This window comes from Camelina sativa, chromosome 4 (assembly GCF_000633955.1).
Source record: "Camelina sativa cultivar DH55 chromosome 4, Cs, whole genome shotgun sequence".
In the NCBI taxonomy this organism is placed as follows: domain Eukaryota; kingdom Viridiplantae; phylum Streptophyta; class Magnoliopsida; order Brassicales; family Brassicaceae; genus Camelina; species Camelina sativa.
The window spans coordinates 24,547,045-24,560,925 of record NC_025688.1 but is presented as its reverse complement, the minus strand read 5'-3'; the positions used below and the strand labels follow the sequence as shown (position 1 = coordinate 24,560,925).

At 34.6% G+C, this 13,881-nt stretch overlaps 1 long non-coding RNA gene across 2 annotated transcripts; it reads left to right on the top strand.

The window, feature by feature from the left end:
* Positions 10,503 to 11,112, top strand: LOC104782245. Of its 2 annotated transcripts, none has more exons than XR_766984.1 (3): positions 10,503 to 10,609; positions 10,793 to 10,895; positions 11,024 to 11,112. It is a non-coding gene; the product is annotated as an uncharacterized LOC104782245 (long non-coding RNA). The 2 variants fall into 2 exon arrangements; XR_766985.1 differs by having other exon boundaries at positions 10,788 to 10,895.

The following is a 13,881-nucleotide window of genomic DNA, read 5'->3' as shown; positions in this document are numbered from 1 at the left end:
CAAGATAAAAATAACTAATTAATTTTAAAATTAAAAAGCAGCTACGTATGTCTCTCACGACCCGGGTTTTGTCGGATTGGTGCGGGTTGCTTTCACGGCCCAACATAACTAAATATTGTGGCAAATTTTGGAAACTACCCCTTTCTAATGTACAATATTACATTTATTTTATAAAACGTATCGTTACGTTTTTTTTTTTATATAGAAGAAAATTCTACATATTTTACAGATTTTATCTCAGATATATAATAGATAAAATTTGTAATAATATAGTATAATACTAATATACATCGATCTACGATCTAACATGTATAATCCAATGATATAGTCATATGAAACAATCCGGTTCATTTCTAGTAACAATATATACCACACTTTCTGAACGTCATTATAAATCAGGTGTAAGAAGGTTTTCGTGAACTTCCTAATTGTCTGCTAAGAAACTTGCATTTGGATGAATAATGAAAACAAGTGGTGTTGAAAATTAGACACAGACACATGTTTGTTGAAACTTGAAACCAATAAAAGACCCTCGGGCCAATGAGTTCACTGATTTTAACAATTGATGTGTTTACCACCAATCTAAGACCGAATGAATGTTTCAGTTATTGTCGGCTCGTTATGTTCCACCTCACAAACCTAGCAGGAACGAGCTATATCGTATTCCCAGAACTAGACGAATATACGACCAGATTTCAACAATACATAACGATGTAATGATAACTATGTGATGCAACATAGAACTCTTATTCTATTCATAAAAAAGGAAACGGTTTTTTTTTGGTTGCTGCATATGGTGGTAGTCTGGTACTGCACCAGAGAATAGTACACATTGAGTTGTATAGTAACTACAAAAAGTCTTATAGTATTATAAATTTTTTTTACTATTTTTTGGGGGGGGGGTATGATGGAGAGATATAGTAATTAATTACGCAAGGTGTGTGTGCGAAATGAGAAAGAGATATAGGAGTGGGAGAAGTAATGATGAGGAGAAGGATATGGAGAGCAGAGGATGGTCTTTCCAACGGGGATCAAATTTCGGACCTTGTTCCCTTCTGCTCCCTTCACTTGACCCTACCCTTTTGCGGCCTTTCCATTTTTTTTTTCTTTTCTTTATTTTGTGTCAACCAGTTTTTACTTATGATTCCATGTGCTTAGATAAACTTTTCTTATTTGTATTTGTTTTTTCTAAAGTGATTTTTGTTTAATTTTTAAAAACATCCCACTTAAAAAAAAGTGTATTGAATGGTTTCTACTGTGTTTTAATAAGTAAATCATCAAAGATGTGCCATTACTAGTTGATCTAGTTTTTTTGTTCTAAACAAAACATATTCCAGCTCATTTACAATTTTTTATATGATGAATTTTTTCACTTGTTTCAATTAGTTTGATTGAGTTTTTTGAAATTAGAAGTGAGAAATATCTTCTTTTTTGTTGGTATGGGTCGACACATCATCTCTGTCCATTATTTTTATCGTCATACGAATCCTTAATAGATTCCACTACAGCTTTGTTGGCCAATTCTCTCANCTCATTTTTTTTTTTTTTTTTCTGTGAAGATGGCCAAATTTTTAATCATTCAAAGTTACAATTTTTGAAGCTTCTTTGTTCTTTAACGCAAATAGTTTTTTATAAGCAACATGGATATTTAATGAAACAATTAAATTTCATAGATTTCTTTACAAGTAAGAAAATAAGATATATATTCAGACTTGTAACTCTATGCCATTCCAAAAATAAAGTAGTTTGTCGACAAGGAAGAGCAAGAAAAATCATTTTAGTTTGGAAAAATTGTTTGCTTGTGCATGTTATTTATCTGAATCGACACCAAGAAACAAACATCTTATCATTTTTCTCTTGCTTTATTATTAAATTGGCTTTTTGAGTGGTTCTAATGAATATTTTGTTTGAACTATATGATAATGAGTAGTCAACAAAACTTTTGAATCTATCGTAGATTCTCCATGGCACACCTATAACATGACACATTTAAACTTACAATGATTTCCTAAAATTTCCCAAGGATTTTACTTTTAACATTCTTTGACCAATGCTCTAATGATCTAGTTCTAACGAATTCATTAGATCAACAGAATTTGACCCAAAAATATATTCAATTTTTGATTTCTTAAGTTATATTAGATCAACAGAATTTGACCCAAAAATAATACTCAAAAGAATAAAGGCTACTCTTTATCATAAAAAAGCTTTTATGCAATGAGATCATAAGAAAAAATATATCTCTTCTAACATACCAGCCGAAACCTATTTACAGTCATTTTCTTCAATTTTTATAGCTGAATTATATTTAAAACTAATATCCATCGTCATAGTTATTTTTAGGATCTATTTCCTTAATTTTAAAATGATGAATTTTATATTTCAAAATAAAAATCAGATTTACAACTAATAAATATTGATAGTTTTAAACTAAATATTTATAACACCGTATTTTTTTCGTTGTATACTCCACAAAGTAGCTTGAGACAAAAACTCGTAAATTGATAGAGAACTAGTGGAATGAAAAAGTGATTCGCTAAATCCCTAGGAGATGTTTCTACTTGTAGTTACGGTCCAAAATCAACATATACTAGGTGCGAAGGTGACACCAGCCGGCGTAACGTTCCCGATGTGCTCCATCTCGTTTCTCTCTTAACACGACAAACGAGAGCGTTTTCACACTTCCGACCCAATTTATAAACCCAAAATTTCACAACCAAAGCGATTAAGCCAGTTTGTTAAAAAAAAGAAAAAAAAAGCGATTAAGCCACTGTATAGGTCCAGATATATATGTGTACTCGATTAAATTTATCAAAGTGCCAGGTCAACGATACGAATAAGTTTACAATGTCAAAACCGTCCAACGACAAATATTAACCGTCAAATACAAAGTTGACTTTGGAAGCTCTTTCCAATGTCAAATACAAATCTAGTTAACAAATTTCTTAAGAAAATAAATCTTTTTAACAATATGTGTCTAAATAAGGTGAAGAATTAGATTATATACTGTCTGATATGTCGAAAGATGGATGATGATTCAGAAACATGTTTAGTTCAAAGGGGCTCCATGGTGCACTACATTAACATGAAACTAATGCGGTAACTAAAATCATGAGTCTGCATGATAATATCTTTAGACCAAGCATGAAGCAGTTGTGATTATTGTACCTTACATGCTACAACTTTAATCTTACCTTCACTTTTCGGCCTCCCTTTATTAAGGTAAAACTGAAGTTTTGGAAAATTTTAAATCTAGAATAAATTTAAAGTAATTTAGTAAAAAAACATATTATTATTTGTAACTTCGATATTTATTTAAAACAGAAAATTCATAAATAAATTCAACCATAAAATTTGAATCTTTCCTAACCCCTCAATTTCTGAAGTAAAAAAATTGTTTCATAAGAACAACTTGTCATTTACAATAAAGTGAAATTACTGGAAAAATGATATGTAATGTCGGTTCATGTCCATGATAGAGAGGCTGGCTATGCTTTTAAAGCTTTGTTTATCAATGTAAGTATGGTTTTGACTGCAAAAATATGGGAAGGTGAAATAATGTTTCGACATAATTATATAATGTTGATGGAATTATTAATGATCATGAAAAAACGATAAATCTTGTCTTATTAACAATTGCGATTTGCACAAACAAAAACACTAAAAAGAAAAAAAATATGTGGTTCAGTTTCAAACAATCAAAAAGATTAATTTTAGTTGAACAACTTTTTTCATCGTTTTATTTTGCCCATGTTCTCATCTTTCACCGATCTCCTCTGTTAAAAGTGAGACAATAAATATTTCGAGTAGTAATTTTTTGGTTTAATGCTAAGTTCTGTAATAATTACTGGTTGAACATAAAGGGAAACATTCGTAAAGCTTCCCTGCTGGAGATATAAGAACAAGTGATCATTGAAGTATTCATTAAATGTGGTTCTTATTTTTATTTTTATTTTTTCTCGTATTTGTAAGATTTTGAACTCGATCTTTGACTTTCTTTTTTTTTTCACTCTTTTGAGTTTTTCAGGTCGCGTAGTTTCAACTTTTGAGTTTGTTGACCCTGAGAGAATACTAAAAAGTACATAATCCTTTTTATTTTTTTAATAGTAATTCACACACTTATTTTAAACGCGACCTTGCAATTAAACAAAACCAGTGCGAATGAAATGAATGAAGAATCATCATTATTCACAAATATCTTACCATAAGAATAAAGAAGAATCGAACTGCATAAATTAATGCCCACAGATCAGACTAAAATTCAGAAACAGTGCTGCAGCAGATTCATAAAATACATAATTTTGTGTTATTAATGTCAGATGCCTAACTTTCCCGATACAACACCACGTGAGATATGTCTGGATTTAATTCGTCGCTCGACTACACAATTCATTACATGTAGCCAAACAAAATAAATGAGTGGAAAACTTTTTTTTTTTCTTTGTTAAAGTAAATAAGTGGAAATCTTGTTTACTCTCCACTCCTCTCTATACGTACCGACCGTAGATAATTCTGTGCTCAATCAATATTTTGTGTTACGTTCCACTTGGAAAAAAAAAAGTTATAGATCGATCTGTTATATATGGCAGAAGGAAAGGAATCAGAGGAATTCTTTTTGAATTTTTCGTTCATAGATATATATAACAAATTCCAGAACGAGGTACATTAATCCATAAAATGGTACAGACCAATTAAATGAAGGACATTATATAGTTGACAAAATTAGCCGTTCATTGATAATGGGAGTTAATGAACTCGACATGAAACAAAGTGAGGTTATACCTTCGTAGGATAAAATCTTATTCCATGGTATTTAGCTCGTATTTTATCTTTGTTACCTTTTCGTTATCTTTATTTACGCTTTTTTAATTTTCTTATGTTTAGAAAGTAGAACCGTGTTAGTTTTTTTTTTTTGGTCAAACACCGTGTTAGTGTTAGATATGAGAGTTAATACAGTTTACAATTTTACGTCGGATTTTCACATATTTCGATGAAGTATTCGATTATAGTTAGGTGTGATAATTTAGCTGAAGCGCCCGACTAAATTATAGGAGTGCATACCATTTGATAAGAAATTTCGCAACCCATGATAAATGTGTCGTTCTATGAACGGTTTTTATTAATCAAAACAGCTATAATGAAAGTCTTTATTACAAAACAAGAAGTAAAGAAAAAAGAGACACCTGCTTTCTTGTGTAAAAATTTCAATGGTTCTTAAAGAAAAGATAGAGAAGAATTTCAATGGGTCACGAAGACCCTTTTGAATTATTAGTTGGATTCATGTGAGCATCAGGCCACCACCTTTCGTTTTCTAATAAATTCCTATCCACCTCACACAAAAGAAAAATCATTTATATATTTACACACACACACACACGCTAGAATTCAAAACAAAAAGCCTAGTCTTAATTGTTCTCCTAATTTTGTTTAGTACTTATAAAAGTCTGACGTTATTGAAGCGTATACAGTATTCAGAGAAAAAGAAATAAACCTAATCACAGGCTGGGTTTCCTTTTCTAAAGTTATGAGAATAAAATAAAATGAACGGAAAGCTATTTTTGGTTTGTTAAAGATCCATTACAAAGGGATAAGAAAAGAAGGACCATTAATACAAAAGCGGTGTTTTGTGTAATGTTAACTTTGTAGGGTTGACGGATGTTAACCGCAAAATAATATTATGAAGTTGAAATTAAAACACATTATCACCAAAAAGAAGTTGAAATTAAGAAAAGAGCTCTCGTCGAGAATAAAATGTGCTCTTTCGTCTTTTAGAGTAGTAGGTGAGTGGGGACTCTTATACTCCACATATGTTCAAAGTTTTAGTACTAATAATTCTTAAACCCTTTTCATGATTGTCTGGGAAGCTTTGAGAAAAATATTAAGTTGATAAATTTCTACAAATTTTTTATCAAAAGTGACAACATACTATACTACTCCCTAAGTAGTTTCGGCATTCATAGAAACTACATACAACTGAATGTTAACATAAATCTCATGATATTTTTTAGTTTCATAGATGTTTCTGTATGTCCTGGTTTTGGTAAGTAAAGTTATCCAATGACACTTGTATCTGTTAGATTTTTTTTTATTTTTATTTTTTTGTAAGAACTTATACCTTATCTTTTCTTTGGAATCTATATGTTTGACGTTATCCCAAATCGACCCCACTAAAAACACAAGTAACTCTTGAGGACCCATACGATCGTAACACAACAAATGATTTGATGTTAGAAATTACCTTATGCCCCCATTGTATTCCATTTCATCTCTAGGTCGCTTGGTTAAAAGCCAAGGGGCGATTATGTCATTGTTAACGGTTGTATTCGAGACTTCGTGAACGGACTTTAACGACCTGCAGAAGAACTGAAGCAAAACATTTTGGGAAAAAGATCAAACGACAGAGAACAAAGGGAGAGTCAATATCTCAAAAACAAACAAAAGGCACGTGGCAGAGCTAATTTAATACTTCGTTTACTACAACATGCATATGTATCATGTATGTATGTACATTCATTCCGGCTCCATTGTTTTGACTTATCAACGAACGACGTGATGATCTCATTCTGATTAGAAAGCTGGTAACGTTTACCAGTTTGGTAAAATTTTATTTTATTGCTGTTCAGTTTTTAGCCTTTTTTTTACTTCCAAAAATGGATTCGAACAATAGAAAAGCAAAAAAAAAACTTACTAAAAATAATGTTTACAATAATCCGGACAATTCCTAAAGATTTCTATTTTTGACACATGTCAGTATGTCACGTAAGTTTACGAACTTCATTATTATTTTTTTTACACTAGAGACTTCTTTGGAAGGCTATTTACACCTGCTCCGAAACATTTAACAATGAACGAGAAAATATATTTTGTCTAAATGATTATAAAATAGAGAGTGCCATTTTCCACTTTCTTGATTGATTTTTTTTTGTCTTCCATTCGATTCTGTTTACAATATCTTAGATTTGTATGTCTTTATATTTTCCTACTTAAATTGCACGAGTGGATTGGATTAGACAGGAGGTGGCAGACATTGAATGGAAAAGATAAGAGCCTGAGCTTCCGGCTTAAACAGTCTTTTTGAATTTTCCCTTTGGGCTACTTTACTTGCTAACTTTTTATTTCCTCTTATTATTATTTTATTAATTTTCATCAAAAGAGCTTAAGGCAATTCCTTATAGACATTTTTTTTGAACTAAACCAGATTTTCATTCAATCAATTAAGTAACAGAATTTAGACCGGCCAACAGGCCTTCTTTTGCCAGAGCATCGGTTTGACGATTAAAATCTCTAGAGATGAAACAGAAAACAGCAGAAGCAAAAGCAGTGGATAAATTCAGGATGTCGTGTAGAATCCCGTAGAGTTCCTTGACTTGGATCTCTTTGTTGATAACTTTGACAAGGGTTAGCGAGTCTGAAGCGAAGGATACCGATGTGAGGTCCGATGCAATCGCAACTTTGATTACCATCAGAGTTGCTAAAGCTTCGGCTACCAACGGTGTGGCGACGTGCGATGCTGAAGAAGACCCTTCACAGATTGGTTCTTCCTGAGGGTTCTTTATCTCCCATCCTAAACCTGCTGATCCATCTTCTCTCCATGCTGCATCTGTGCAGATCCGGTGGTTTGAGTTTCTTGGGGCAGGCGGGACCAACTTCCGTGTCTTGGTAAGTGGTTTTGATTTCTCAAATTGCGCCTCCTGCCATTCCTTAGCTCGGGTAATCGCAATAGATAGGACGTCTCCTGGTTTCAGCTTTTCTTTATTGAAAATTAAACGATTCCTTGCTGTCCAGGTTGCCCACATGATCCATGGGGATAGTGGACCAGCCCTAATTCCGGTCGGGGGGAGGCAGGTCGCTTTAACAGAAATGGATATACCCTCCTGAATGGAGTTGAGGGTTGGTGGCTGAATCCGGGGGTAGAGCGGGGCTTGTGTCCATATTTGTTCCGCAAAGGGGCACTGGAATAGGAGGTGGATTTCAGACACAGGGCTCCCGCGATGAGGACATGAAGCATTTGTGACCACCTGACGGTGGATGAGGTTCTCTCCCACTGGTAAGGCGTTTTGAGCTAGTTTCCACAGAAACATTTTGACTTTTGGTGATACTTCCTTCTTCCAGATGAGAGCTTTCCAATCAAAGTCATCCACAACATATGGGTGATTGATATGATATTCTTCCTCTCTCTCTGCCATTGTTTCATAATATCCAGATTTAACTGTATATACTCCGGAGTTTTGTGGAAGCCACGCCCATTCATCAGCTGCTCCTAAGGTACTTGGAATTATCTTTTTGATATCTTCTTCATAACCCGGGAGAACAGTGCGGATAAGATCCAAATTCCACTGTCCTGTATCTGGTAGGATAAGTTCTGATACCTTTAAGTTCTGGTTGAGTTTCGTAGGGGGCCCTATGGGCCTGCAGGGGGATGTGAGTGATAGCCATGGACTGTACCATACAGAGGTATCTTCCTCATTACCTATTAGTCTGCCCAGTTTTTTCTTTAGTAGCTCGCGTCCTATACAGATTCCTCTCCATCCATGAGATGCGTTTCCTGGGGTTTCACTTTCCAGGAAAGATGAGGATTTAAAGTATTTGCCTTTTAGCACCCGTGCAAGTAGACTTCCCGGTTTGGTAAGTAGTCTCCAGCTTTGTTTTGCCAAAAGGGCATCATTGAACACTTTGATATCTCTAAACCCTAATCCTCCGTTTTTAAATGATCTTGACATCTTTTTCCAGGAGATCCAGGTCATTTTCTTTTTTCCGGTATTGGAGTCCCACCAAAACCTGGTAAGTGCAGCTTGGATCCTCTTGCATAGTGAATTTGGAATCTTGAAACAAGACATAGTGTAGGTTGGCATGGCAGTTAGTACAGATTTCAGTAGTGTGATTTTGCCTGCCATCGAGAGAAATCTGGAAGACCAACTGATAGCTCTCTGTTTTATCCGGTCCACTATTTGAGTGAACAAGTCTTTCTTCTTTCGACCAAACAACTCTGGGAGGCCTAGATATTTGCCTTGACCCCCTTCTTTGTGTATAGCTAAGTCTCTCTTTACTCGCTCTTTTATTTCCCTGCTTGTTTTTGCTGAGAAGGTGATGGCAGATTTATCTTGATTGATCTGTTGACCTGATGCTTCTCCATATTTTTGCAGGATATTCTTCAGTTTCATGCAGCTCTTCTGGTCCGACTTACAGAAAAACATTGTGTCATCCGCAAATAATAAATGGTTCACGCGGGGGCTTTCTTTTACAACTTTGATCCCTGGGAGACTGCCTTGTTCCTGTGCTCGATTGCATAAACCAGTAAGTACCTCACTGCACAGAATGAAGACATAAGGCGATAGGGGGTCTCCTTGGCGAATGCCTCTCTGGGGTGTGACTAAGCCCAGCGCTTGTCCATTAATCAGGTAAGAGTAGGAAACTGTTGTTATGCATTGCATCATCCATTGCACCCATTGTCTATGAAAACCCATCCTTTCCAACACAGCCTTGATAAAATCCCATTCTAAACGATCATATGCTTTACTCATGTCTGTATTGACAGCCATGAACACTCTCTCTTTTGCCTTTGATGTTTTCAAATAGTGCAGGGTTTCATGTGTGATAAACACATTGTCTGATATAGCTCTTTGGGGGACGAAGGCTGATTGATTCTCAGATATGCACGACGAGAGGATTGGTTGCAGTCTTTTGGTCAGTATTTTGGATATTATTTTGTAGTATACTGAGCATAAAGCAATAGGTCTATAGTCTGAGACCTNTCCTGGGGTTTCACTTTCCAGGAAAGATGAGGATTTGAAGTATTTGCCTTTTAGCACCCGTGCAAGTAGACTTCCCGGTTTGGTAAGTAGTCTCCAGCTTTGTTTTGCCAAAAGGGCATCATTGAACACTTTGATATCTCTAAACCCTAATCCTCCGTTTTTAAATGATCTTGACATCTTTTTCCAGGAGATCCAGGTCATTTTCTTTTTTTTCCGGTATTGGAGTCCCACCAAAACCTGGTAAGTGCAGCTTGGATCCTCTTGCATAGTGAATTTGGAATCTTGAAACAAGACATAGTGTAGGTTGGCATGGCAGTTAGTACAGATTTCAGTAGTGTGATTTTGCCTGCCATCGAGAGAAATCTGGAAGACCAACTGATAGCTCTCTGTTTTATCCGGTCCACTATTTGAGTGAACAAGTCTTTCTTCTTTCGACCAAACAACTCTGGGAGGCCTAGATATTTGCCTTGACCCCCTTCTTTGTGTATAGCTAAGTCTCTCTTTACTCGCTCTTTTATTTCCCTGCTTGTTTTTGCTGAGAAGGTGATGGCAGATTTATCTTGATTGATCTGTTGACCTGATGCTTCTCCATATTTTTGCAGGATATTCTTCAGTTTCATGCAGCTCTTCTGGTCCGACTTACAGAAAAACATTGTGTCATCCGCAAATAATAAATGGTTCACGCGGGGGCTTTCTTTTACAACTTTGATCCCTGGGAGACTGCCTTGTTCCTGTGCTCGATTGCATAAACCAGTAAGTACCTCACTGCACAGAATGAAGACATAAGGCGATAGGGGGTCTCCTTGGCGAATGCCTCTCTGGGGTGTGACTAAGCCCAGCGCTTGTCCATTAATCAGGTAAGAGTAGGAAACTGTTGTTATGCATTGCATCATCCATTGCACCCATTGTCTATGAAAACCCATCCTTTCCAACACAGCCTTGATAAAATCCCATTCTAAACGATCATATGCTTTACTCATGTCTGTTTTGACAGCCATGAACACTCTCTCTTTTGCCTTTGATGTTTTCAAATAGTGCAGGGTTTCATGTGTGATAAGCACATTGTCTGATATAGCTCTTTGGGGGACGAAGGCTGATTGATTCTCAGATATGCACGACGAGAGGATTGGTTGCAGTCTTTTGGTCAGTATTTTGGATATTATTTTGTAGTATACTGAGCATAATGCAATAGGTCTATAGTCTGAGACCTTTTGAGGAGCCGTAATCTTGGGAATGAGCCTAACATGGGTGTGATTGATCTTGTGTGGTAGGTTTCCAGTGATGAAGAAAGATTGGACCTCGGCAACTATTTCATCACTCACTGTACTCCAGTTTGATTGGAAAAAACAAGCTGAGAAGCCATCCGGACCTGGGGCTTTATCAGGATGTATATCAAAGCATGCTTTTTTTATTTCTTGGCTTGAAGGTATCTCAATCAGCTTTGCATTCATATCCTCTGTTATGCAGGGAGTTAGAGCCTCCTGTACCACTTTCCTTCGGTTTCCTTCCTGGGAGGTGAAGATTTGTTGATAATAGTCAGTAATTGCCTGGACTATTTCATTTTCTTCAAAAATTGGAATACTATTCGCTGCCTCCATCACTGATATGTTGTTTAGGGCCCTCCTGCTTTTAGGGCCCTCCTGCCTTATAGACATTTCTTTCTTTCTTTTTTTCTAAATGAAATTGAAGGGCATCTGTAGCCATATAAACACTAAAAAAAAAACTCACTTAAATTTAACTATATTGCACCAATCTTGATATAGTGATGGATTGTTGTAACCGACCAAATATGTTCATGGCAACTGTAGGTCATTTTCACTTTCATTACTAAAATTTGTCATTGTTTAACAACCGGGCATATCCAAGTCCCACTAGCAATACATTGAATGTAAATGATTCGTTACAAATTGGTGACCGTATAATAGCACACATTATTAATTCAATTTTACACGAAAAAAAAAATTAAAGATAAGAATTATCCTCCGCAAAGAAAACGATCTCTCGGCCCAACCTCTCACAATAAAAGGTTCGTACATGACAACGCAAACCCAATTACTGTAAAGCCCACAAATCCAAAGACCAGACAATTAGTCTATCCTAGCCGTTCGAAAAGCTTCATAAGTCAGCAGGTATAAAACCAAGTTTCGTTATACCTCTGATTTGAATTTTCTGAATCGTTTAAATTATAAAGTTGTTGACAACAACAACAACAACAACAACAACAAGAAAGCCAAAGTACAAAACAGTTATATTATAGTTGCCACAAATTTCAAACCTACTATCATTGATTGGATTCAGAGTTTAAAGCATGTAATTACTCTTTGTCTACAATAGATGCCGAATACATGACACCGGTAGACTCACTAAAAGAAACATTATGGTTAGAAAGTATGTAATAAATTGGGTTTTGCACATGATTCAGCGGAGGTTTGTTTATGATTGGTGTAGTACAATTTGATTAGCTAGAATTATATAGGGTATTAGGAAAACTAATTAAGCACATAAATGGATGATTACATAAGATGTTATTTCACATAGAAATGTTAGAATTATAAGAATGTTCATATTCCTAAAAACTCAGCAGATATGTTAAGAAGAATGCTTTAACTCTTTGTTCTTCATTTTTGCTCCGTTTGTTTTTTCCTCTCCACAATTTGTAACGTAAACTCGTTGTTAAGTCAAAGTGCTCATAATGAAGCTACATGAAAAGATTCTGTCGGGATACCATAGTTTGGGGAACTCGTTCGTGCGTGTCAATTACATTTGAGTTTAACTTCGATCAACCCTTTTGTTTTTTTCTTTTTCTTACCACCGTTTCGATTTGCGACCGTCAACATCTACGTACTTATGTCGTTGAAAGTGGTTGCTAAACGTCACTACGCCGAACATGTTAAATATTGATATTGATTTTTTGGGCAAGCCAATGAGAAAAAAACAGAGAGTTCGGTATATGACCACGGCATGATTGAGAATTATGGCTTGACGGAGCTGTCAAAGCATTTAGATCAATTAGGTGGGACAAATTAAAGGAGGTAAGACCTTTTCTTCTTACATTTGATCAAAAAAAAATTATTTTTACTAAGTGCGTCTAATTATCAAATAGTAAATTCATCAAACAATCTAAGAAATTAGGGAGAGAGAGATATACATAAACAAGAAATTTGGGTAATGACTGATGTAGGTTCCTAGTTCCTACCGCAAACAATATTTTTCCCTCCCCATTTTATTTACTATTCTTTTTTGACAACCAAATTTAAAGAACAAATTGTTGATGTTTTTTTTATATAACCATTTTGGTATGTTATTATTTTAAAAAGGATATCTTCATAAAGAAAAGAAAAATTATATTTGAAAAAAAAGGTTTTTTGGTTTTTGACAGAAAAGATAATGCGGTTTAGGTTTATTTTCATCTCTTTTAAAGTAGAAATAAGTCTAGGTTTCAGAAAATCGTATATATACATTTAAAGGTGAGAGTAAATACAAGCTACTTAATAAATGCCTATGAGTTGGTAAATTATATGGAGGCCACATCAATGTCCCACGTGGTATCACTAAATTTAGGTATTGAGCATACTACTAATAAAACGGAAAATAATAAATATGCATGAGTCTTGAAATCTAATTTCTCTCTATACGTTTCGAGAAAGCTTTTCTTAGTTTTCCTTCATCATCAGAAAACATTTTCTATTAGAGATGATATGACGAAATAACAAGCATCTGATGATAAGTTCTTAAGTTGCTCAATGCCTTTTCTTGGCGGCAAGTTACTAAATGCTTTGCAATGTATTTCTATCTAAAATGATTTTACCAATAGGGATTCTTACGTAACATACCATTTTCTGAGACAAATTTTATGAATATGCTATTTTTAACACTAAAAAATATTTATATCTATGATCTTTTGTTAATATTTTATAATAAATACTAAATCCTAAAAACAAATAGAACCCATATTAAACTCAAACATAATGAATAAAACACATATTGTTTAATCATATTTTTTTAAAAATGACAAATCCATAAAATTTACAAAAACTAGCAAATCCATAAATGTCACAAAAAATATCAAATTCATAATTAATTCTTTATCAATACGCGATTTTTTTGGAAAGTAGGCTACAAAGAACTG